The sequence below is a fragment of the Vombatus ursinus genome, unplaced genomic scaffold, assembly GCF_900497805.2.
Source record: "Vombatus ursinus unplaced genomic scaffold, bare-nosed wombat genome assembly UNPS02010219.1, whole genome shotgun sequence".
Taxonomy (NCBI): domain Eukaryota; kingdom Metazoa; phylum Chordata; class Mammalia; order Diprotodontia; family Vombatidae; genus Vombatus; species Vombatus ursinus.
In genome coordinates, this window is record NW_020949997.1 from 7,624,541 (window position 1) to 7,651,237 (window position 26,697).

Genomic DNA, 26,697 nt, shown 5'->3' on the forward strand with positions numbered 1-26,697 from the left:
TAGTTTTAAATCCCACTTTTGATAATTAACACTATGATCTTAGACAAGTCACTTAACCTCAGCGTGTTTCAGTTTCCCCCTCTGTAAAATGAGTGGGTTGGATTAGGTAGCCTCTGAGATCCCTCCTGTCTTTACAGCCATGATGCTTTAAGATTTTTAGCTGAAAAAGAATTCTCTCTATAGCATCCCTTTGCAGGTAGTCAAGCCTTTGCTTGAAGATTTCCAAGGAGGGGGAGGCAATTGCCTCCTGAGGCATCCCATTCCTCTTCTTTATGGATATAGCTCCCTATTAGAAAGTTTTTGTTTATGTCAAGCCTGAATTTGGCTCTTTGAAACTCCCACCCATTGCTTCTAGTTTTCTGCCCAGGGCTAAGAAGAACAAGTCTAATTCTCTCTTCTATGTGACAGCCTTTCAAATACTTTAAGACAGTCCCTCCCCCCAACCCCACACCTTCTTTTCTCTAGACTAAACATCTCTAGTTCCTTCAACCAATTCTCATATAGCATTAGAGCATTTTACCATCTTATTTCCCTTCTTTCAATTTTCTCCAGCCTTCACTAAATGTGGGAAACAGAACATAATACTCCAGAAATGGACTATCCAGGACAGATTTTTAAATCTCCTTATTCCCGGCAGTTGGGGAAGCTACATGGTGCAGGGATAGAGCACTGGGTTTGAAATCAGGAAGACTGATTCAAGCGTTCAAATCCAGCCTCTGACGCTTACTAGCTGTGTGACCCTGGGCAAGTCACTTAACCCTGTTTGCCTTAGTTCCTCATCTGTAAAATGAGTTGGAGAAGGAAATGGAAACCACTCCAGTATTTCTGTCAAGAAAACCCCAAATGGGGTCACAAAGAGTCACCTACAACTGAACAACAACATTCCCAGTATACATTATAAACAGAGTATACCATACAAGTACTGATACTTCAAAAGAACCATCAATCAACAAATATTTATTAAGTGCCTATTATATACATGATACTGTGCTAAGCCCATTTCAGTGGAATGAGTACTCTTTCCAAGATTTCCTTTCATTTTAGATTTTTTCCTTCTATGCTTCTATGACTAAGATCTGGACCTCCCCCACTCCCAACCTCCATCATCCTTTCTAGGACTAGTCCCACCTTTTTAATACTACCTCTTCATCCCTGACAAACTGGTCCCAATAGAAGAACTGGACAACTACTTGAACCCCATTGCCACTTTCAGAGTCTCCTCTGCCATTATTCAGCAATATCTCCTCCCTTCAAGGTTCACTTCACCCAGATTTATTACCCAGTCCTAGATTCTGGTGACTATTATCTATTGACCCCTAAGAAATTCTCCTTTCTTAATGAATTCACTGCCTGGCTCACAGTCTTTTTCTCCAACCCAACTCATGCCCCTATATTAGGGAACTTTAACATACATGTTGAGGTTCCCTCAAATGCTCTAACCTTCCAGTTCCTCAATTTTCTCAACTGTTACTACATATTTCTCTGTTCCAACACAGCTATACATGGGATGGTTACGTCTTTGATCTTAACTTTTCCCCAAAATATTTTACTTCCATGTTTAAAAACTGAAATTCCTTTACCTGATCAGAATTTCTTATTATTTCATCTTTGCTATTTTTATTACTCTTTATTTTATTTTTATTACTCTTTAATCTGGTCTTTGTCTTCATTAGGGCGGCAAATTCCTCCATTCCTCAGTACTTAGCTCCTACCTCCCAGGTTTGTTGCGAAGATCAAATGAGATAATATTTGTAAAGTGCACAGTGCCTGGCACATAGTAGGAGCTATATAAATGGTAGTTATTGTTGTTATTGCTACTTTACCGGGACATCATTTCTTCTCTGGATATAATCTCCTCCCTTTTCAATCTTGACCCCTTCGTGAACCAGTTCAACTTTAAATTAACCTGTACCCTTGAATTCCTTGTTCCCCTGTTATACTGCTCCTCACGCGCTGTCCACTCCCAACCCTGGGATACTTCCACATTCTGCTTCTTCTACTCCAACTAATATGCTGCTGAATGGAACAAGTCATACAACTGTGCTGACTGTGTCCGTTCCATTTATTTTTATGGTGGTCTTGAATTGGATTTGAATTGGACCTTCATGAGGCGATTGTGAATTATATTATATCTGAATTAAACCTTCACAAGGCAATCTTGTCACTCTTCCTAAGTGATTCTTTGGTCCAATCTCCACAATGGCTATTCTAAACCATCCTTTCTCAAAGCTTTCTAATCAGTCATTCCAACAAGTATTTATTAAGTGTGTACTATGTCTTAGTCACTGTAGTAAGCAAAGATACAAAAAAAGAAGCAAAAACATGGTCCCTACTTTCAAGAATGGGCCAGCTAGGTGCTGAAGAGGATAGAGTGCTGGGCCTGGAGTTAGGAAGATGAGTCTTCCTGAGTTCAAATCTGGCCTCAGACACTTACTAGATGTGTGACCCTGGACAAATCACTTAACTATATTTACCTCAGTTTCTTCATCTGTGAAATGAGCTGGAGAAGGAGATGGCAAAGCACTCCAGTCTCTTTGCCAAGAAAACCCCAAATGGGGTCATAAAGAATTTGACACAACTGAAAAATATTGTTCAACATCATTCTCAAGAAGTTCAGATTATGATGGAGAAAACACATCCCTAAAATGTAGGGAACACTCTCTCTCTCTCTCTCTCTCTCTCTCTCTCACACACACACACACACACACACACACACACACACACACACACGTAAATGGACGATAATCTCAAATGGAAGGGACTGCTGTGTGTGGGGGAGAAGAATGTGCTGAGGTGGAAGGCCTAATGCTAAAGGTTAGATCTGAACTGAGTCTTGTAAGAAGCCAGAAAGTGAGGAACAAGAGTATTCTATGGATTGGGAAAAGCCATTGAAAAGGTGTTGGGAAATGGAGTATAGAGTGTAAAGAACATCAAGAAGGCCAGTGTCATCGAATCATTGAGCGTATGAAGGGAAGTAAGTGTAAGAACAATGGATATTTGATATTTGATCCTAAAGATAACAGAGAGCCACTGGAGTTGACTGAACAGAGGGGGTAGGGCTGGGGTATATAACATGACTAGACCCCCACACTGTAGGGAAATCATTCTGGCAGCTAAGGGGAAGGAGTAGAGAGAGATTGAGGCAGAGATATGAACCATCTATTGTAGCAGTCCAGGTGTGAGATAATGAGGACCTGCATCAGGTGGAATATGCTAAGAGAGGGTGCTCACCTCTCTTGGTAGAGAGACCTCCATCAATGGGGCATTCCCTACACCAATGAAATCACAAGTCCAATTCCAGGCCTTAAGTACATGCTATTCAACCTCCACCCCATGTTAGAATGTAGGTTCTTGAATTCAGGGGCTGTTTAATTTTTGTCTTGGTATGCCCAGCTCTTAGAACAGTGTCTGCCACATAATAAGTACATGCTAAACCCTGATAGATTATTTTATAGAAATCACAGCTCATCCAAGCCTCCTTAACAGCCAGTCATCAAGATTTGCTATAGCCAAAAAACAAAATGAAGCAAACAACAATACAAAAAACCCCCTAAAATCTATTACCTGATGGCCCATTTCTTCATGATTAAGTCTCTGTAGACTTCACTAAGCTAAGCCTCGGAAGACAAACACATAATTGAATTCATTATTATCAGGCCACACTCAAAGCTTTTCCATCTTGGTAGAACCTAGGAGAGCTTATATTTTACTGGTATAAGTTTTGAGAATCCAGGGTCTTCTCCATAAGAGGATGAAGCACCGGCCTGAGAATTTAGTACAAGGGTCTTACACACAGCAGGGGTATAAGATATGTTTGAGAAGGATGAAGATTTTGATGAGGATAAATTCAGAAGCAAACTATGAACTGTCCTTACATGCAGATGAGATTGGGAAGATCTAGGTACTGTTTTACCTGGAGGCAGAACAATGATTTAAATGGTGTGTCTTGATTCCCTTCACTCCCAGGGCACTGTGCTGCAAAGTGAATATTGTATATGTTCACATTTGAAAATCATTATTCTTGGCTGAAAATGGCCCCCTACGTTCTTTTTGAGACTTTGTCTTTCCCTGCCTTTTAATTTACTTCAACATTTGATCTAAGTACAACTTTCCAGAAATGAGGACAAGGAAGGAGATCTTGGATCTATGACCTCCTTTAAGGATTTTTGGCATGGCCCAAGTGAGATTTTCACATATACACAAACATACATACCTACATACCTATATATACATACATGTATATGTAGATAAGTATTTATATATGTATGTATATACATATATGTACATATATATATTTTAATTTTGACATTGTCAATGAGTCTAGTTTTAGTCACTGCTGAAAGCAATTATGGAAGCTGTTCCTCACCACCAAAGACTTTGTAACATATATATATTATATACTGGGCATTCGTTGACAAGTCCCTGCTTGGTAAGCTTGTGGGATTTACAGGACTATTTTTACCTTGGCTTTAAAGGCCTATAGACATGCCATTATAAAAGATCTTCATAGTGCACACTTCATTATAAAACACCAAAAGCTTGTCTCTTCAGTATAGCCCTAGAGAGTGAGAGACATAGTAAGCTAAGAGAGATTGGTTGGAACTGGCAAGCATACAGTCTTGAGATTTACAGTTTGCAATTCTCTGTGGGCCAGAATGCTGCTAGTACCAAATGATTTAATTCGTAATAAAAAACAGAGGGTCTAATATGTTCTACAGATTTTCAAAAAGAATAAAAAAAAGATTACCATGAGCACAGGGTTAGGCCTTGGCTTTTATGAGCACTGGGGCAAATCATCTAGCTATTCATTTGAATAGGAAAGACAAATTCCACTGCCCAATAAATCTTCCTAGCTGGACTTAAATCCTCATCCATTTTGAAAACTGAGAAGTGACATAATGGATTCATTCTATGGATGAAAGTTGTTTTTTTTTTTTTCAAATTTAAAAATAAGGATGATTTGGCACCATTCAAGAGGACTGCAACTATTTCGTGTGCAGAATCATTTCCAAAATGTTGGTAACACCTTCTGATGTGGGATGGGATGCTCTTTGTAGATATCAAATTAGATCATAACCTTGTTTAGCCATTGCTCTTCCTGGAGAATCTGGCAGCACTCCTCCTCCCCTCCTCCCCCCTGCCATGAAATGGCCTGGACTTTGTATATCCTTAGGATCATGGGATCATTGTTCTAGAGAGGGAAGGGCCTCAGAGTTCATCTAGTTCAATCCCCTCATTATACTGTTGAGGAAACTGAGGCCCAGGGACTGGAAGGGACTTATCCAGTGTCATACAGCTAAGTATCTCAAAAGGTATGAGTGAAAATAGATGATTGATAAACAAGGAGAGAGCTAGGGAATGCCTGATCCCATAACCTTTTAAGCCACCAAAACACACAAGATGTCTCTTACTGGAATGTGGTTTTAAACAAAGTCCTGTTGTTGATCGCCTATAATCAGTTGTTTGTCCTTCCTTCTCAAAGAGAACCATGACATCAGAAAGGTGATGTCATAACTTGCAAGTGAATTGACTTAAGTGAGGCAAGGCTGTGTAAGTCACCAGCCTCACTCTTGCCTCCAGAGCCATCTGGGTCTAGTGGCAAGGTATAGATCAGGAAGACTGGAGATGGCCCCAGATGAAATGGGAGACCTTAGCCTTTTTAAGCTAAGGTCTTTCCCAGGTCTCAGTTTGTCTGAGGCAATGCCCATACAGTGATTAAGGCTAGGTAAGAAATGAGGCAAAGAATGGCCTCTTTTATCTAGTTAAAAAAATCAGACCCTTGATGCAAAAAAAGGATAAGAACCCTTGAGAGACAAAGGCTGTAACTCCCAAGCAACAGAAGAATCTAGAGTGAGCACAGTTTCTCACGGTCTTCTACTTCCTCTGTGAGAAGATGTGTTCAGTAACCCCGGGTAGAGGTGGCCTACAGTGGAGCTAGGGTTTGAAAAGCTGACAAAGAGTACATACTTACATGCTCCTCAGGAGTCTTTTCCCTAGCAGGTGATTATTTACCTGAAAGCCTGTACCACAGGTCATCTCCCTAAGAAAAGTTCCTTATTGGCTCATGCTAGATAACCTATGTTTGTTGTCTTATCAAATCATGTTGCCCAAGTCAATTCCTGGCCTACCTTACTCACAGAGCTATGACCCCATCTCCGACCTTACCTTGGAGTTCTGGTCCCTATATCCAACTGCCTCTGGTGTAGTTTCACCTGTATATTCTACCGGCACCTCAAACTGAATCAAGTCAAAATGTCAAATGTGAAATAATCTTATTATTGCCATCCCCCAACCTGCCCTTTCCCCAGTTTCTCTTCCTGTTGATGGCATCACCATCTTCCCACTTACTCAGGTTTGTAACCTCTATCTTTTCATCTGTTCCTTCTTCCTCATCTCACATATGCTGTCAATTGTCACATCCTGTAGATTCTATCTCATCTACATATCTAAAATCCATCTCCTCCTTTCCACTCCTACTATAATCATTTTAGTTCAAGCCCTCACCCCTTCTCAATTAGATTATTATGAGAGGATCCTCTTTGTTTTTCCTTTCTTTCTCAAATCCATCCCACCTGAGCAATATTCTTACCACACTACTGTGATTGTCAAACCTCTACTCAGAAAACATTCAGGCCTTCTCTTCTGCCTACTCCATAGAGTTTAAACTGTCGTTTACTCCCTATTCTCTACCTCCCCAAACACACATATTCAGTCTTGTTCCAACCTAGTTTTCAGCCTTATCTTGAGCTCTTTCTCTTCATACATTCTATACTCTAGCCAAGATTGGGTTACTCTGTATGCTCTGTCTTCATCTTTCCCTTTTCCAGCATCATACCTTTACCTATGGATTTCCCTTCCCCCTACCACCTAATTGATTGAAGTTTATCCCTTCCTTCAAGGCCCACCTGAGGTTGAACCTCCCTCACTAACTTATACTAACACTTCTTCTAATCCTTCTCTCACCGAATGATCTTCTGAGAGTAAGTGATCAGCGGTCAAGAGTAGTGAGACCTGACACTAGGTCAGGCTTCATAGCCCCTAGGCTGGACAGCTAGGTGGCACAGTGGATAGACTGCCAGGCCTGGAATGAGGAAGGCTCATCTTCCTGAGTTCAAATCTAGCCGCAGACACTTACTAGCTGTGGGACCCTGGGCAAGTCACTTAACCTTGGTTTGCCTCAGTTTCCTCATCTGTAAAATGAACTGGAGAAGGAAATGGCAAACCACTCCAGTATCTCTGCCAAGAAAACCTCAAAGAAGGTCACCAAGAGTCAGACATGACTGAATAACAACAGTATCTAGAATTCATATTTCTACAACTTGATTTTTATATTCACTTATTTCATGTACTTGTCATCAATGTTCAATCGTCTCTCAGTCCTTTATTTGTGGTGGCATTGTATAATGGCTCCCATACCTCCAGAGAAGTGTCACCATGTCTATTAACTGACTTAGCATTAGAACTATTCCAGAGGTAAGTGTTCCTTATGACAGTGAGAATAATGAAGACAAAGATAAAGAAGGGAGAGAAAACAAAAATGCTGAGACTCTGCATTCATCTGTTTTCATTTTAAACTTGGAAAGGTGACTTTCCACTCTGTAGGTTAACATTGGAGAGTTAGGGCAGAACTGTATCCTTTTCAACTCCTTTGTTTACCTGCTCTGTTGACTTATTTTATTTGTAAGCCTGTACCCAAGCAGAGTCAGGAAGGAAAGGTTTTGGGGGGAAGTGAGGAGGCTGTTTCTTAGTTGAGTCCTCAGATCCCCATTAGGACATGGAAGTGACCTTGGGCTCTTTTTTTTGGCAATGGGAGTTAAGTGACTTGCCCAGGGTCACACAGCTAGTAAGTGTTATGTGTCTGAAGCCACATTTGAACTCAGGTCCTCCTGAATCCAGGGCTGGTGCTCTATCCACTGCGCCACCTGGCTGCCCCCGACCTTGGGCTCTTGAAGGCTACCACCTACCCCTCCCCCACCACAGCATAATGCCCTTGAAGCCATCAAACTGAAAAGCCTTCAAACACAGGGTCAGCAACTACTTCTAGTCCTGTTGACCAAGGTTCATCAACAGGGTGACCTCAGAGTGATAAATATTTTGCTCACAGTTGCAGTTCTCAAAGACAAAGTAGGAGAGTTGTTGACATCTCTGTCACTGGAGGGACAGCCCACATTTACTAAATTACAGGTCACTGAAGTATTGAGGTGGCTTCAATTTAGTCACTGCTAATACTTCCTTCCCTCTTGATTCCCAGGTAGAATCCCTCAATAGAGAAGTTGTTTTCAACTGAAATAGTCTCTGTCCTAACTTTTTTCCACTCAGATTAAGAAACCATGATACAGACTAAGAGAAAAAAAGAGAAAGAGGTGTAGGGAGAGGAATAGAGGAAAACAGGAGGCCTTGATATTTTTTCCCTTTCAAACTAAGTCTTCATATCACTCACAGCTTTATTTTTCAGCCTGAAATCCAAACTCCCAGAGCAACAGATCCATGTATATATACACACGTGAACATATAAAAAGTGCATTCGGAGGCCCAAAAGGCATGATTTAGCATGCTAATTATTGGTGTTGGGATTACATACTAAGATCACGTAGCACATCTCATAGAAGGATAATAATGACAGGTTGCAGCCGATCCTTCTGTTTTCTAGTTTGTCTGAAGGAAACCGCCCACCCAGACACAATTCCAAAAGTCTGACTGCTTACTGATGGAGAAGCAAGCTGGGAAAGGCTTCACTTCAACAACATCAATTTTCAATGGAAAGAGATCCCCTTTCTTTTCCCTCAGTTTAACCTTAGAACATTATAATTTCACATCAAATGTAAATTTCATTATAAGTCTTGTATAATGCATTAAAGTTTCAAGTGTTCTATATAGTTTGCTCTTAATTATCTGTGCTACTGGAGAGTAAAGGCATACAAATAATACCAAACAGTCGGGCCCTAAGTCATTTATATTTGCCTTTGGATAGCAACCAGGGATATAAATTTAGCCAGGGCTCACAATCATATGTGATTTGTTGTTGTGTCCTTTCAGTTATGTTCGACTCTTCATGACCTCATTTGGGGTTTTCCTGGCAAAGATACTGCAGTAATTTGCCATTTTCTTCTCCAGCTCATTTTTTTAACAGATGAGGAAACTGAGGCAAATAGGGTTAAATGACTTGCCCAGGGTCATGAAGCTAATAAGCGTCTGAAGCCAGATTTGAAATCAAGATGAATCTTCCTGACTCCAGGCCCAGTGGTCTATCTGTACGCAAAAGCTTCCCTTCTCCCCCCGCAACCTCCACTCTATCCCATCCTTCTACCTTGTTTTAATATAAAGTTAAGTGTCTAGGGCTTGACTGGACAGGAGGAAGAGGAGGTCTTAGAGGTGTCAGAATTTTACTTTTGGAAGGGATCTTCAAGGCCATCTAACCTACCCCTCTAATTTTACAGATGAGGCCCAGAGAGCTACAGTAATTTGCTCAAAGGCGCACAGCTAATTAGAGACAAAGCTGGGACCAGAATCCAAGTTTCCTGACTCCCGGCCAAGGGCTCTTTTCATTACAACTCAGATACAGCCTGGGTTGTCCATTAAAGTGGAAAATACCTGAATAGATGATAAAGAATCAGCTGTTCACAGATGGGGCGGGGGAAGGCTCTTTTAGAATGTAACAATACATTTTTTCTGATTTAGGGAAGAGAAAAAATTAGCAATTTTCCTAGATTAGGGTGGAGAGTGGGGTGACCATTTCATTTTAGCATTGAAAGTCCAAACTTGGACATGAGATTTCGATTTTCTGCACCGAAATTTAGTTTCCATATATGACTTGCTCCCTAAAGTCCCATACCTAATAATCTTCTTTATTGTATTTCATGGTGGGTCTTGACTGATCAAATATGTAGAAGTTTGTAAGAAAAAAAAATCTTTTGAGATATTAAAATTGGGTTTCTCATAGCTGAACACAGGGCCATAATTAGTGAAAGTGTTACACTCATTAATATCGGGACCAATGATGAAGATTTCACCTGGGCTTATGCCTTTCTGATCTGAGAATCTGGATAATAGCTTCAGCTTTCAAAGTTAATGCAAGGGCACAGACCAGACAGAGTACTAGTTTTCAGTCAGGACTGAAGGGATTAAAGCTCAGTTTGAAATATTGAAAGTGATTCCTCATTTTCATTGCCAATGGAGACAAACCTACATTACCCAAGAATGCTGCTGGGCAATACAGTTGGCCAGTGTGGATTCTATATCCCCAAACAGGCTTAATTTATGTCAGTGAATCCAGGTTGATGTTCAGTCAATTAAGTTTTTTTTTCCCCCCTCAAACTGCTGCTGCCTGGCCGATGTTAAGGATAAGTGCCTGTTGAAACAATTTGTAAATGGGTTTTGTGGAAAGCCATAAATCCAGAGTTTGGTGAGTGCCATTTTTAAAGGTACCTTGTGAATTGATTGAAAACCAGCACAGGAAACTGGAAAGAGGTAATTCTGAGAATTACTCATGACTGTTCAGCTCAATGAATGGTAAACTGTGCCATGAAGGATGCAAGGTAAGGAGGCATTAATGGTAGCAGGATAGTGCCAGCTAGAAGTAGATAGGAGAAGGATGAGAAAATTTGTACCAAGGGGTAAAACAGGATCATTTCCCCTAGATGTCTTATGTATTTTCTGATGGAAAGATGCATACTTCTTTTTTTCAGTCAATGAATAAACAAGCTTTTATTAAGCAATTACAATATGCTAGGCACTGCACTAGGCATTGGGGATATGAATATAAGGAATGAAACCATCTCTGCTTCCAAGGAATTTATATTATAATAGGGGAAAGAAATATATACACATATACACATGATATGTGACATATGCATATGCAGATACATGTATATATACACAGATCAGTATAAATACAATTAAGTACAAAATAGTTCAAATACAAGTAGTTTGGGTGGAGATCACTAGTAGTTGGAGAGATCAGGAAAGGCTTCATGCAGATTTTTCCTAAGCTGTGTCTTTTTATTTTTTCCCCATACTTTCATTTTTTCTGTAATTCAAATTTTTTTTTAACTTCATATACCATGTTAACAGGGATTTTAATCCCAACCAGTAACCACCATCACCAGGTACTAACTTGACACTAAAATCCCTCTTCCTCCATTTTATCTTAGCTCTCCACATTTCCAAACCTATGGTCTCATTCTTTACCTCATTCTCCTGTTCCCACTCAATTCTGCCTCTTGAATTTCACATTTTTCTTTTCTTTCTAATAATCCTAAAGAAAAAATGACATTTTGACAGTCCTTTTTCTGGTTGGATGGTGTATTATCTCAGGGGATCCTCAAAAAACATCAGAAATAAGTAGTGGAAGTATTATTATTTCTATTTTACCTGGAGAAACTGAGGCTCAGGGATGGAGAATTACTCACCCAAAGTCACATAGCTAATAAGTGACAGAACTAGGCCTTGAAACCAGGTTCTTCTGAAAATAAGTCCAAAGCTTTTTTCATTCCCTACTTTCCTTCCCTAAAGCAACACTAAACCAAAAAAGTTAATTCTCTCCTTCAGAAAAAAGGCAAACACCATTAGCATTATTTTTTTAATTGCCTTCTCACTTGCTCAAATACATTTGCTTCTCCTTTACTTAATATAATTAGGCATCAAGGTGTTTCACATTAATGGATTTTCCAGATGATTAAAAACATCCTTTTAATCACCAAATTTTATTTGTTTTGACCATTTTTGATAGAGACTTTTCTAGAACTTTCTCTGCCTACGTGGGTAGAGAACATGAAATGTAACCTAACCTTTCCTCGATGAGCCATGGTCACGTTCTGGGCCAGAAAATAGTAAATTCCTCAGGAACAACTGAAGTTCTAAGGTCATTTGCCAATTTGCTGACTGGCCCCAGAGGCTGACCTTTATTAGTTCTTATGTCTGCATTTTGTAGTTTTACTGTATCTTCTCTTGATTTTGCACTTTGCAGTTATGTATGTGAGGACCTTTAACAGCCTCCCTTCTCAACTGCTTCTAATTTGCTATGTCTAATCTGTGGGCTGGAAAACCAGATACTCCAGCTACTGACAGGTGTAGGGGCAAGGGGTAAATCTGAAGGCCTGAATATGAATCCTGGTTCTAACATTTCCTACCTGTGTGACTAAAGATGAGCCAGGCAACTCCCCTGATCACTGGTCTTCACAACTGCATAGTTATCATGATAATATTTACACTACCCACTGTATGGGATTGTTTGAAAGAGAAAACTGAATAAACCTTTAAACTCTCTATAAATGTCAACTTAAAAAATTAGAACTGTAATTAAAGTAAGAGTAAGTATACCCACCAGTTAGGACAGTGCCTGTTTCATAGCAGGCTCTTAATAAGTGTTTATTGATAATAATGATCATCTCAGTTCCCATGGATTCAATGGGCATCTCTATGCAGATAACTGTCACATCAATTTGTCCAGCTCTAAACTCTACTGATGTACAGTCTCATATCTGCCCATTCCAGTCCATCCTATAACCAGCTGTCAATTTCATCTTCTTCTTTTTTTTTATTAGGCAATTGGGGTAAAGTGATTTGCCCAGGGTCACACAGCTAGTAAGTGTCAAGTGTTTGCTCTGAGACTGGATTTGAAATCAGGTCCTCCTGACTTCAGGGCCAGTGCTCTATCCACTGCACCACCTAGCTGCCCCCAAATTCATCTTCTTAGAGTGCTAATGTGGCCATGTCTTTGCAGTCCTTCCTATTCACCATTTAACTTTGGTACCTCCTTATTGCTTACAAGATCAAATAAAATCCCATTTTACTTTTTGGCTAAAATCCTATTTATCTCTCTAGTCTTCTTAAAATTTACCCTCTCCATTTATTATAAATTTAACATACTAGAAACATGGGAAGACTTGCATGAAATAATGAAGAGCAAAATGAGCAGAACCAAGAAAACATTGTATTCAGCAACAGCAATATTGTTTTAAAAACGACTTTGAATGAATAAGTTATTTTGACTATTATAACTACCCAAATTAACTATAAAGGACAGATGAGGAAAGGCTCTTTCTGCATCTAGAGAAAGGACTGATAAATAGATGTATAGAATAATTATATATATGTATATATTTGTCACATATATATATGTTTGTGTCTAATGGTGGCCATCTGTAGGGCAGGGTGGGGAGGGAAGAAAAAAAGAAATTTAAATCATAACTTTGTTGTATATTTAAAATGAATAGCAAGTTGTACGTAGTAGATTTGCAGTTTCATGTGCAATCATCTTTTTGGTTATACTATGTTATGGAAATACTTGTTTTATCCCATAAATGAAAAATAAAATAAATTTTTAAAAATATGAACTATAAGCATGCCTCTTACGTGGGGTTTAACTATTAAATTTTATTTATGTCTGTTTTTCCCCATCAGGACTATTTTCCAAGACACTTTTGCCAAATGAATCTGCCCTTGTAACAAAGAAAAATGGAAGCAAAATTCAACTGAAAGAATTAGCTCATCTGTCTGTATATGCAATACTCTGTACTCAGAGGATCTCACTTCTCTATCAAAAGAAGGAAAATACCTTTCTCTTGCTTTTCTCTGGGACTAAGATTGTCCATTTTCAACTAATCCAAGTTCACTAGTTAGAAATTTTAGTGTTGTTGGCATGTGCGTTGTTAGAGGCATTCCTAGCACAGTAGGTGCTCAAAACCTGCTTGATTCTAGAAATTATTCTCTTGATTCTATTCTCTTTTCTATACATAAGTTAATTTAATTCTTCTCATGATTCTCTTTTATTTGCTGTTCCTTAGATTACATGCATACCATAATTTTTCCCATCATCCCTCAACCAATAGCTTCTTTGCAGTGCTTCTGCAACAAAGATGACTCATAAGTGAACTTTTTCCTTCAGCTGACTGTGCCTCTTTCCATTCTACAATATCTCAATACTATCAAGCACAAGGCATTTGAATAAGGCTCTTATTAGGTATTATTGCCTCTCTAAATAGTAAGCACAGGCTCTTTGAAAACTTCCCTGCCTTCTATGGGCCTGATTTTAAAGGGACCACCCTGTAGCCGACCACTTTCAGAGAATGAGCTGTTGGCTCAGAGGCCTGGTGGGACCAGCTTTAGCTAAGCACCAACAACACGTTTTTGAGGCATTCACGAATCTGGTTCTGGCTGTAGAATATAGGATACATTCCCTAGTATTTGTGCTGCTGCCTCCTTGACTTCCTTTCCTCTCAAAGGGAACCTATAAATCACTTGCAGAAATGATTTTATGTTTAAATGAAAATAACTCTCTTTAGAGTTTTGGAAGAAATAATAATATTTTCAGCAAAACTTTAAAGCCAATATAAGAAATTATAAAAACACACAGAAATGACAGAATCACTTCTTGTTAACTTTACATATCAGTTAATATTTATATAGCATCTACTATGTGCCAGGCACTTTACAATTATCAGCTCTTTTGATCCTCATAATAATCCTGGGAGGTAAGTGCTATTATTATCCTCATTTTACAGATGAGGAAACTGAAGCAGAGACTAAGTAACTTGCCCAGGGTCACACAGCTAGTAAGTGTTGGAGGTCACATGTGAACTCAAGTCTTCTTGACTCTTGGCTGGGAGTTCTCTCTGCTGTGCCATAGCCACAACCATTGGTATCTGTGTCAAACGGCTGGGTGTAGAATTGATTAGTGTAGGAAAACTGATTTCAGTGGCCCGAATGAAAAGGAAAGGAACTGTTTAAAACGTCTGGAAGTGGCTTGATACCCTCAACACTAGGCTGCTGTAGGGAGCAATGATGTCCACGGAGTGGATCCTTCCATGGGAACCATGAGGTTGATTCTTTCTACTGCTGGTCCCTAAAATCTGTATAAGACAGAGTTATTCTCCTGGCCTATATGTTTCTGAGGAGCATCTGACCAGAATGCCTACTCTGAACTGAAAACATGGATGCTGATTAGGAATGTAGGAGGAAATATTACCTGGCCATGTCTCATGGGTCCAGCTCTTTGCATCAAGGCTTCCCAAACTTTTCCCCATGTGATGCTATTCTCCTGATCTGAGGCTCTTCCACAGACAGGGGAGGATTGTGGGATATCTGTGAATTGTAGGGGAAGATAACAAATACTGTCATTTACATATTCTTTTCAATAAATTCCAGCAGCTCCTTATTACATACAGGACCAAGTATAAGCTCCTTTGTTTAGTATTTAAAGCCCTTCACAACCTGTCTCTAACTTACCTTTTCAGACTTATTCTGACTCCCACTCCCACCCTCCCACCCCCATTCTATTTAGACAAACCTGCCTTCTGGCTGTTTCTCACACACCATGCTCTGTCGCCTGTCACCAAGGCTGAGGAAACTCTGCATTGATGGCTCTCTAAGCCTAGAATGCCCTCCTGCCTAACCACTGCCTCAGAATCCCTGGTTTCATTCAAAGATCAGCTTAAATGTCACCTCCTACATAAGGTATTTCCTGATTCCCTGAGGTACCAGTAACTAGAACCTCCCCCACCTTATACTTATTTTATATATGTATATTTTATATAAACTTATATGAGTGCATGCTGTGTCTTTCATTAGAAAGTCAGCTCCTTGAGGGCAGGGACTATTTATTTTATCTTTGTATCCCCAGTGCCTAGCACAATGCCTAGGCATTTAATAAATGCTTGTTGATTGACTGATTTGTTTATGATCAACCGGTCTATGGCCAAAACTAATGTGTTAAGGTCCCCATTGTGCACCTATCACACATCTCTTTCACATGCTACACACCCTTTGAAACTAAGGGAGAGGTCCACATGTAGGAATGATATAGGAGAAAAGAAAGCAATTTTTTTTCCAGATTTTTGACCAGACATTAAATTACCAGCATAAAGTTAGGATCACATGTGCCTTGATGAGAATGTTTCTGGGATTGTTAAAATATTTTTTAAACCCTCAGGTATATAAGATTAGATTTGAAGCTAGAATAATCTAGTTCAACCCTTTGCCACTTCCATTTATGGATGAGGAAACTGAGGCCTAAGGCCAGCTTCACATGCAAATAATTTAGAAGCTATCTTTAAGAAAATATTTGAGAAATTCCCACCCCATTCATGTATTTTTATAGATTTTTGAGGTGACCCTGAGATCTCAAAGGGTAGGAGAACAGAGTTAAAGCTCAGGTAGACTTTACCAGGCTAGAAACATTTCCAGTATGGTGCCTGTAACAGACTGTATCTGCTTTTTGAGAACCAGACCGTCTAAGTACAGCAAAGCTTATCACCAGGAGGCCAGCTACTAAATGATAAATTCTTTGGCCATACTAACCCATTAAACAAACAAACAAACATATGCAAAACTGTCCTCAGCTATTTTCACTTCATGAGCAGTGGTATCTAGTTATATCTAGCACATTTTCGAAAAAGATGCATGCCAGGAAAAGGAGGTGGGCTAGTCATGTGGCAGGAACAAAGGATAATAGATGGATTCAATTCAATGAGCATTTCTTGATTACCTACTATGTTCCAGGCAAAGTGAAAACTAGGGTTGGTAGTAGGGAAGGCAATATATTCAGAGGTAAGTAGATATAAAATACATAAAAAGTCAATAAAAAGTAATTTGGGGGGATAGGGTTAATAACTGGGAGAATTAAGAAAGGTCTCGAGTTGGCCCTTGAATGTAGCTAGAGATTCTAAGACTTGGAGATGGGGAGGGAAAACATTCCAGGTCAAGGGGTCAACCTGTGTAAAGTGTGAAGATTTGAAATAGAATATCACATCCAGAAAATAGGAAATAGGTCTTTGCAGTATGGCTGGAAAATAGAGTATGTGAGGAAAAGTGATAGGAAATCCATCCGGAAAGATAGGTCAGTGCCATATTATAAAAAGTTTTAGATGTCAAATAGAAGGATTTGTATTTTATCCTAAAATTAATAGAGAACCACTGAAGCTTATTGAGCAGGGGAACTACATAGTCAGATTTATCCTTTAGAAATGTAAATATGGCTCATTTGTGGAGGCTGGAGTGGAGAGGAGAGTACCTATAAGCAGGGAAATCACTTAAGAAGCTATTATAATAGTTCAGAAGTGAAGAAAACCTGATCTAGGGTGGTAACCATGAGCAACCCATCTGAATACTCATAAAGCCAGAAAGCCTAGAGAAAGATTGCCCAAAATGTTAGGTGGACATCCCATGGGGGATCTTTGTCACAGATAAGAATCACACAGGATGAAAAGATACAGATTAGTTGTGGACTTACATTTGAGGACTTACATACTTCAGTGAGGGTACATAGATATTGAATATTTTGATCTCATAAATGAGATTTATAATAATTAGAAAGAGTTTATCCTAACTATCCAAACTGGGAAAACCAAATGGATAAATAATGCCTGTCATCCAGATACTAATATATAGTTAGTTGGAAAAACCATAGGGTTGGACAATCATATAATACATATATTTGTTGTCTATGTCTAGAATATATGTGCATATATATCAATATTCTAGGATAAATATATATTTATACACATACATTTGAGATATAGCTGCATTTCTATATAAAACAGATATCTAGGAGGTATCTATCCTAGAAGATCTAGATCTGTATACAGACATACATACATACACATATATGTATATATACACATGTATATAAATACATATATATACACACACATACACACACAGATCTAAGTCTCCTAGGATAGGCTATCCTTTATACTATTAAGGCTTAGGATGGCACTAACTTTTGAGATACCCTATATATGTCTTTTACCTACTCTGTGATAGCTGAAATTCCGCAATGAAAGATTAATTCCTTATGTTTAGGCATCTGAGCTTAGTATCAATGCATTAACCAAAATCTTTCTCTGAAAGCAGATTTTTAAGGTGGTGTGGGGTATATAGGGAAAGTGAGGATGAGGACAGTGCCTAGGGATACTGAGTATTATGAAAGGGTGTCACAAAGAAGAACAAAGCACAGAAGACAAACTCTGCTTATTACACAATTTTGCTTAGGGCTAGCCTTGGCCATTGTTTGGATTTCATGACACATCAAAGGTTCATAGTTCTATGCGGTTCAAGTTTAAAATATGAGAAGTGAATGAGAAGTGGCTGTTCCCTAGCAAAGAGATATCTAAGAGAAAAGCCAATGGACTTTATAAGAGGGATCCAGGTCAAGGAAGTGTTTGATATTTAAAATCAAAATTCCTGCTTTTTAGCCCAGTTCCACTGAATATTTTGCATACTGGTCCAGGAAGCTAAACTCATGCAAAAAAAGAAAGTGACTCCCTTAGTCTCCTCCTTCTCTCTCTCTCTCTCTCTCTCTCTCTCTCTCTCTCTCCCCCCTCCCTCTCTCTCCCTCATTTTCCATATCTGTCTCTCTCTGTCTCTTTGTCTTTCTGTCTCTCTCCCTCCCTCCTTTCAATAAATGTTCTGAGGGGACAATAATTATAATAATAGCGTATGTCTTTTTAAATCCACTTGGTTTGGAGTTATATTTTCAGAGCCTTTCAAGTCAGCCAGCAAGGACAAATCCAGTTCATTAGAGCAGCCTCCAAGTCGCTGAGTCAGCAGTAACACACTCTTAAAAGGAAGCAATTCACAAAGAGCTGGTTTGTACCTATCTGTTTCAGAGGAGGGGAAAGAACAGCATAAAGAGGATGTCTGCAATCCTTGTATTTGGACCAAAATGTTCATTAGCCTGGGGACAATGCAGCTAACTTTGCCCTGTGCAAGATCAAGTATTAACAATTCAGCTAAGCTCCAGTTAAGCTGGCTTGAAAGCAGAAGGGATAGATTTCCAGGGGCTGATATGCAGGTTGTCGAAAGTGTGTTTATCTTTTCTTGAAAGGCGGCTGTAAATTTCAGTGCCTGCTGAACATACCTGGGCGTTGCTCAGTGAGAGGGCAATAAACCTTTGTCCAGCCACTCACACAGTCTGTGGCTCAGGCACTTTTCAGCAAACCAAGGATTTCTTGCCCTACAAGCTCTAAACTTTTTATGCCACCTTTAGAAACTCAACCTCCAAACACTCAGGGTTCGAACCAGTTAGAAAAAGAAACCTTCCTCAAGGAAGGGAGAAAATTGAATTTTTGGTCTAAGGAACAAAAGTCTTCAGTGAAAGAGAATTTTGGCCTGATAACTACGATGATGGGGGTAGAGGTTTGTATTCCAGAGGTTAGGGAGTTTGAAAGTTAGAACATTAATTAGAAAGATAGCATTCTCAGTGAAACCCTCCCTTTGGACAGGTTAGAAGCTGATGGTATTTTTAAGAGAGGGGATTGGAGAGGATCCCCACTCATTCATCCACAGATGGCCACAGTTTGAAGGGTTTCTTGGAGCTATAGTCCAACAGCTAGAAGGAGGGGAGGATGGGGGGAAGTCATACAAAGCTATACCATTCCCTGCTCACTCCTGTGACCTTTTTAACAGTCACACTCCTGATCTCTACTTGGAGGGATGCATCTTGGTGAATTTTCTCTTTTTGATGAAAAAATGCAAGTATTAAAATGTTAAAGGGGTAATTTAATTATTATTATTTTTTAATTGTTGGCAAACTACTCAGTCAAGGTCACAATTGGGCTCCTGTTTAATTCCTCCGACATTGTGGAATTTGCCAGAAAATGGTTTTGAGGAAAGCTGCTCTCTCGGAGAAAGTGCTTATGTGTAAATCATGTGATGTAGTTGTTGCTATGGAGATTATCAGTCTTTAGTGAATTGTCCACAAGTTGAACTTGCATCTGACAAGTCAAATTTGTCAGTTTTTGGGGGGAAAGTCTGAGGGTTAGATTTTTGTTATTGTTGTCATTGATTTTCTCTTTGTCTTCTTTTTTTTTCTTTACCCCCTTGACTAGATTTCTTTGGCCCCTGGAGAAACAAACCTCTTTTCAGCTGGCGATGCCATCTTTTATTAGCATGCACTCCTGATCCGCAGCAGATTGAATCAAAAAGCTGGAAAGGGCTGTTTTGTTCTTTCAGCGGGTAGCAACTCCAAGGAATCTAACTTCGATGGCACAGTCTGGTGGCCCCTCCATGACCATTTCAGGAGAAAACATGTCTAGGAAGCCAATACCAGATCTCTTTTGAAAAATGCTATGACACTGAGCCATTGCTTCTAGGTTCCGCTGGTTCAGTAATTGGAATGAAAAGATTCATGGCTGGGTTTTCTATTCAACAAGTGAATTTAATTTCCTTCCCTGGCATGAAAAAAAGAAGCCCTGCATACGTGTGTGTGTGTGTGTGTGTGTGTGTGTGTGTGTGTGTGTGTGTGAGAGAGAGAGAGAGAGAAATAGAGAGAGAGAGAGAGCGCTCACGTATGTGCCCAATCCACTTGCGTATGCTCTTTCTCTCTGGCAGGTAATTATTTTTCATGGTCTTGCTTTATCTGATTGACTATTGATGTCATTCTTGAAACAAGCATTTAATAAAAGCTACCACATCAAGCACCCTAACTGCAGGCAGCCAAGATAGAGCCAGTCAAGGAAAGAAGACAACATACTGTGCTGTCTGCCCTAATGAATGCAATCAGCTTCCTTCTTTTGGGGTGGGAGAAGGGGGGAGGAGAGAAAGAAAAAGAGAAACAGAAAGAGGGCAAAAACACTACTTCAGCTTGAGAGATGAGAACTCGCCCTGTTGTAAATGCTCTTGTTTGACCTCGTTGCCCCCCCCCTTTATTTTTGTTAGCCACGAAGTAAAGACTGAATCCAGGGTTCCATTCACTCACCAGCAAATAAAGTTATATTTACCTTGAAGAGACAGTGTGGGACAGGGGTGAAAGCCCTGGATTTGGATTTGGATCTTCCCCATTTCAGGAGAATGCAATTCCCCTGAGGGCAGGTACTGCAGAGGGTCACGACTCAAGAACTACCTTCTATCTGAGAACTTTGCTGATCTCCCCACCAGCTAGTGCCTACCTTCCTTAATTACCTTGTATTTAATTACACTGTACTTATCCTCTTTATATTTATTCTGCCTGTGTAGCAAGCTATACTCCCCAGGTAGAATGGAATACTTAGAATTGTTTCATCCTTTGTATTTATATCCCCAAATGGCAGCACGACGCCTGCCACATAGAAAACACTGGATAAATGTCTGCTGATTGTCTGGTTGATTAACCACTAAGGTTCCTCCTAACCCTAAATCCTATAAATCTATGAACACCCAAAATCTGGGTGGGGGGAGAGGGAGAGAGAGCAGGCTACACTTTTAAAAATACATATTTCAATAATTCAAGACTCTAGGGTATCATCGGTCAGTCAGTCAACAGATATTTGTTAAGCACTTCCTATATTCCATCCATTGATGTGGACTCCCTACACTGACACCAATGATAACCCCTCTTAAACTTAGTAGGTCGTTTTTGAGGGTTCCCATGGCCAAAAGTCCATCCTCCTCTGGTCACCCTGGTGATAAACCTCTCTGAACTTAGCTAAGTCCCAGTACATCAGGTATGTCGTCTGTCAATGGGCCTCTATGCGATGCCTTTCCAGCTTGGTAAGGTCTGCTAGAATTTGTGGTCTGTAGGAATAGTCTTTGAATACCTAGGGTCATCCCCAGGCCATGATGAGGCATCAGAGGAGGACTTGGATGGAGATGTTTATTTATAAAATGTCAAAAATACCCACAAGGATTAATAATGAAGGGAAAAGGGAAATCTGGGTCTCTATGAGCCTTTGAGGCTGAATTTTCCAACTGTGGTTGGGCTGTTTTGATGGGTTCTCATTTTCTCTATTTCTTTCCTCCCAGGCTTTCTATGCATCTTTCCACTTGCTGCTACATTCCACTATTGGAACTGCTACTGGTCAGTTCTAACAATTAGATCAGAGTTTGAGGATCTCTTACCCTCTAAACCAGGCTTTGACTTTAGGCTTCTTCTAATCCCAAAGTTGGTATTCTTTGTTGTTGTTTGGTTCATTAGTTGTGTCCGACTCTTCATGACCCCATTTGGGGGTTTTTTTGTCAAAGATGCTGGACATTTCCTTTTCCAGCTCATTATACAGATGAGGAAACTGAGGCAAACAGGGTGAATAATAACAACCACCTATATTTATATAGTTTTAAAGTTTACAATGTTTAAAGTATACTAGTTGCTACAGGTGTTAACCTTACTTTACAGGGTGAACCTGAGAGAAGCTAAATGACTTGCCCATAGTGACTCAGCAAATTGTCAGAAGTCAATAAAAAGTCATCAACTATTTATTAAGCTCCTACTATGTGCCAGGGCTAAGTGATGGGGATATAAAGAAAGGCAAAATCCCAAGAACAACAACAACAGCCCCTGCTCTCAAGCAGCTCACAGTGTAATTGTCAGAAAACTTTAACAAGAGGCTGGTATGGAACACTTGGACAAACATTTTGGGAAAGTATATGAGGAAGAAAAATTCACAGGATTTCTACATCTTGTAAAATGAGGGTCTTAGAATGGATGCTTTCAAAGGCTTCTTCTGGTTCCCAGCTTTTATGGTTCCATGGATAAATGGGCTATTGCATGAGGCTACCAAGCCCCTTAGGCTGGTACTCAAGGGCCTCCATAAGATGGCTCTAACCTGCCTCTACAATCTTGTATTACACCACAAGCCTGTGTGAGGCCATCCTCCAGCCAGATGGGGTTAGTCACTGACCCCTGGAACACAGCTCATGCTTCCCCATTATGAGTAGTATGGGTATGGGCAGTGGGAAACAGCAGAGTCTGTGTACTAGAGATATGCTTTGGAGAATATGCCAGCATTGGGTATGGAGAAAAGGAGGCACTCAAGCTAGGTTCAAGTGTATAGCAGTGAGACTAGACTATCTTTTGTGTGAAGAAATTTGGGTGGAAAAAGCGGGGGAAGAAGGTGTTGCTGCTATTCCTTACCAATTTCTTTTGTATGGGTTTGGCTCTGGAGGCCAGTAGGGAACTCACGTGGGAGTCTATGTAGGTCTATCTACACTGGTCCTGGGCTACTCCAAGGCCAAAGCACAGAACATATCTGAGCAATTATGCTACCTTCTACAAATTTCACCTTTGGCTTCTGTTCTTTTGTGTGGAAGTTCAATCTTGAGTCACCTGGAAAGGGTGATCAGAGGTGGGCCTCATACAGTCTGTGACCCCTACCTCTGTACTTGTTCTTCTCGTGTCCCACCTTTCATTAATGTTCTCCCCCACCACCTTCTTCACTCACCCAAGTTCAATCCACCCTTCAAAGTTCCACTTCTGCTCGACATTTTTTGAAAGGCCTTTCCAGAACACCCCAGCCTGAAGTGATCTCTCTCCCTGTTCCTAACTCACTCCCATTGCAACCTACTGCCTCACTTGACCATTCATTATGTTGACTTTGCAACTTCTCCTCTTCTGCTGTCATCTCCAACCGTTATCTATGACTTTATTGTTATTGCACAAAGCATTGTATATGTATCCAGTTATATGTATTGTTATCTATTTATTCATTTGCCTCTATGTCTTGTTTTCCATACTACATTTCCTGAAAGTAGGAACCAAGTCTTAAACTTCACTGGATCTCTTGTAGTACTTACCTTGATGAAATAATACATGTTCCTTAATTAGAGTTTGCAAACAGCTTTTAGAAATAACAACATTCAATCCAAGAAAATTCCATTAATTCTATAAAACACTCACTGTTCCCACCTACATTTGCTCTCCATCTCCTCCTCTACCACCACCAGTACCACCATCATCATCATCGATCACGTTTATATAGTGCTTTAATGATCAAAAAGTATTTTTTCATGTCATAGAACACTGAATGGTGGGAACAGAAGCATCTACCTGCATTGAACACATGTAATACTGTTCTTTCTACCAACTTCTATTCCTGTGGAATTTCAATGCCAAGAGAAAGGTAGAACAAAGTATATTAAACTTCTTTTAGGGAAACTGACTGATATATCCACTAGGGTCATCCTGGTTTCCTTTAAGCCTTGAGTCTATGCTTTCTTTTACCATTGGCCTTCTCCTTACAAATGGTTTAGCTTCAAAATCCTTATGAGAATCAGCCCTTCAATAAGAAGGTGCTTACAGATCAAAAATTTAGTTTGGTTTCCTAACCTTGGAGGCATAAGCTTTTGAAAGTGAACAGCAACGTTCCCCCCTTTCAGCTTACCAGCCAAGACTGCCAGAGTTTATTTCTGACTTCAAGTCAAAACCAATAGCTTCTTTTTTTTTTTTTTTTGGTCAGCCATTTAAGAGAATGTGGGCACAAATGAAATGTTTCCCATAGCAATCCAAGTTCAAATTCATTTTCCACTGACCGGAGCTCTGATGGGGTAGGCCATACTCAAGCCATACTCAACCTACAAATGACTCAAATTTATGAATGGAATTTCACAAGATCATCAACCTAGAGCTAGAAGAGGTCTTCGAAGCTGAAACTTTTCATTTTTACAGATGAAGAATTGAGGCCCAGAGAGATTGGCAGTCAACGAGCATTTGTTAAGTGCTTACTATGGGCCAGGCACTGAGATACCAAGGAAGGCAAAAAACATGGTCTCTGCCCTAAGGGAACAATAGGGAGACAATATGCAAACAACTATATACACACAAAATTTATACGGCATAAATTAACCTCAGAGGAAAGTGGAGCAAAGGGTACAGGAAAGGTCTCTTACCAAAGGTAATATTTAAGCTGAGATTTTAAGGAAGCCAGGGAAGCCAGGAGGAAGAGGCAAAAGAAGGAGATCATGGGCAATAACCTTTGAAAAAGCAAACAGCTGGGAAATGGAGCATCCCACTCAAGACACATTAAGAAAGCCAATGCTGCTGGATCATAGAATATGTGGACAGAGGCAGAAAGTAAGGACATTGGCAAAGTAGGAAGGTATCAGGTTGTGCAGTGCTTTAAAGTCAGAGGATGTTGTATTTGATCCTGGAGGTCACAGGGAACACTAGAATCTAATGCAGAGTAGAAGGAGCATGCTTTTAGGCATGGTAAGAAAGACGTATGTTTCAGGAAAATCTCTTTGGCAGCTGAGTAGAAGTGGACTGGAGTGGTGAGAAACAAGGCAGGCAAACCAACCAACAGGCTATTGCAATAGTCCAGGAATGAGGTAATGACGGGTAGGTCACTTCCCCAAGATCATCTGGGTAGTAAGTGGCAGAGTCAAGATTTGAACTCAGGCCCTTGATTCCTACACCTCACCCTGACTCCTCCCAATGGAGGTATCTAAACTCATTTCACTATTTCAAAGTACCTTGGCAGTAAATGACACAGAGTTGCTTTCTCTGACTGAAAAGTAGTGAAGGGCCAGATCTTAGACAAACATATCGAACAATTTATTGGTGCCTGAATGTATCTGTCCTGGCTACTCCTAGTCAGAGACCTCTATGCCCGTTGTCAAGCTGCTGCTATCAGAGTTACTGTGGCTTCCAGGGAAATCTCCCCATCCTGCTTTTGAGAGAGGGTACACGTGTTTTGGTGTCCTGATTTGGAAGTCAGAGAATATTTACCCTTTTAAATGGTGATAGACCAAGATGAGTCACTGAACCAAAGAGCCGGAATGGCCACAAAAGACCATCTAGAGTATGGGCTATTCCTGAACAGAACACTTTACAAGTAGCTGTCCAGTCTCTGCTTGATGATCTCCACTAAGAGAGAACCTCCTACTCTCCAAGCCAATGCATTATACTAATGGCTAGGAACATTTTGCTTACCTTGCATCTGTAACTTTCAACTACTGCTCCCATTTCTGCCCTTGGAGGCCAGGAAGAACAAGTCTGTTTTTCCTATATGTGGTAACTTTTTAAATTTTCGGACAACCATCACAAAACCCTAACCTTCATAAGTCTTCTCTTTTCCAGGTCCTTCAATAGATCGTCAGATGGAATAATCTCGACAGCTTTCATCATTCTAGTCATCTTCATCTGGACATACTCTAGCTGATCAATGTTTATCCTAAACAAACTGATCATAATAATCCAGATGTGCTCTGACCAAGTTTGAGCAAGACTATTACACCTCTGCTTCTAGAAATTATGCTTTTCTTACTACAGCCCATCACTGAATTAGCTTTTAGTGATTCTCTATCACCCTACTGATTCAAGTTCAGCTTGTCATTCATTAAAATCCCCAGTATGTTCAGAAGAACTCCTGTCTAGCCATGCCCTCTCACCTTGGGCTTCTGAAGATGATTTTTTTGAGCCTAAGTATAAAACTGAGTTTATTTATTAATACCTTATACATCATTTATACCTATTAAATTGTATGTTATTCAAGTTAGCCTGCCATTTTTTGGGCAGGGTAGATATTGACTCTTTCACTCAATGTATTATTTCTAGCTGCTTGACTTCTATTTGCTTCTGTTTTCTCATGTGTAAAATGAGGATAATAATAACACCTACCTTTCCAGGGTTCTTATGAGGATCAGATAAGATCATAATTGCAAAGCACTTAGCACAAAGCCTGGCACATAGTGAGTGCTACATAAATATTATTATTATTCCCACCTTTGTGTCATGCTCAAATGTGATTAACATACCTTCTATGCCTTTATCCAATTCACTGTTTAAAATAAATAACACAAGATAATAAATAAATAACATAAGACTAAGCAAAGTTTCCTGGGGCACTCCATGGGTAAACTCCCTCTGAAGTAACACTGAACCATTAGTAACCAATATTTGGATCTGACTATTCAACCAGTTTCAAATACACACACTATCATATAAGCCATGATTCATTTTTCCTGTATTGGAATAGCATGAGAGACTTTCCTAAAGAATCTGCTAGAATC

General features: G+C 39.8%; 1 long non-coding RNA gene across 5 annotated transcripts in view; it reads right to left on the reverse strand.

The window, feature by feature from the left end:
- The window catches only part of LOC114037096, an 813,500-nt gene that overhangs the window by 167,669 nt on the left and 619,134 nt on the right, over nucleotides 1-26,697 (reverse strand). For all 5 annotated transcript variants that reach the window (XR_003568412.1, XR_003568414.1, XR_003568416.1 and 2 more), the window contains one exon: nucleotides 14,966-15,081. This is a non-coding gene — a long non-coding RNA (uncharacterized LOC114037096). The remainder of the gene's footprint in view (nucleotides 1-14,965; nucleotides 15,082-26,697) is intronic.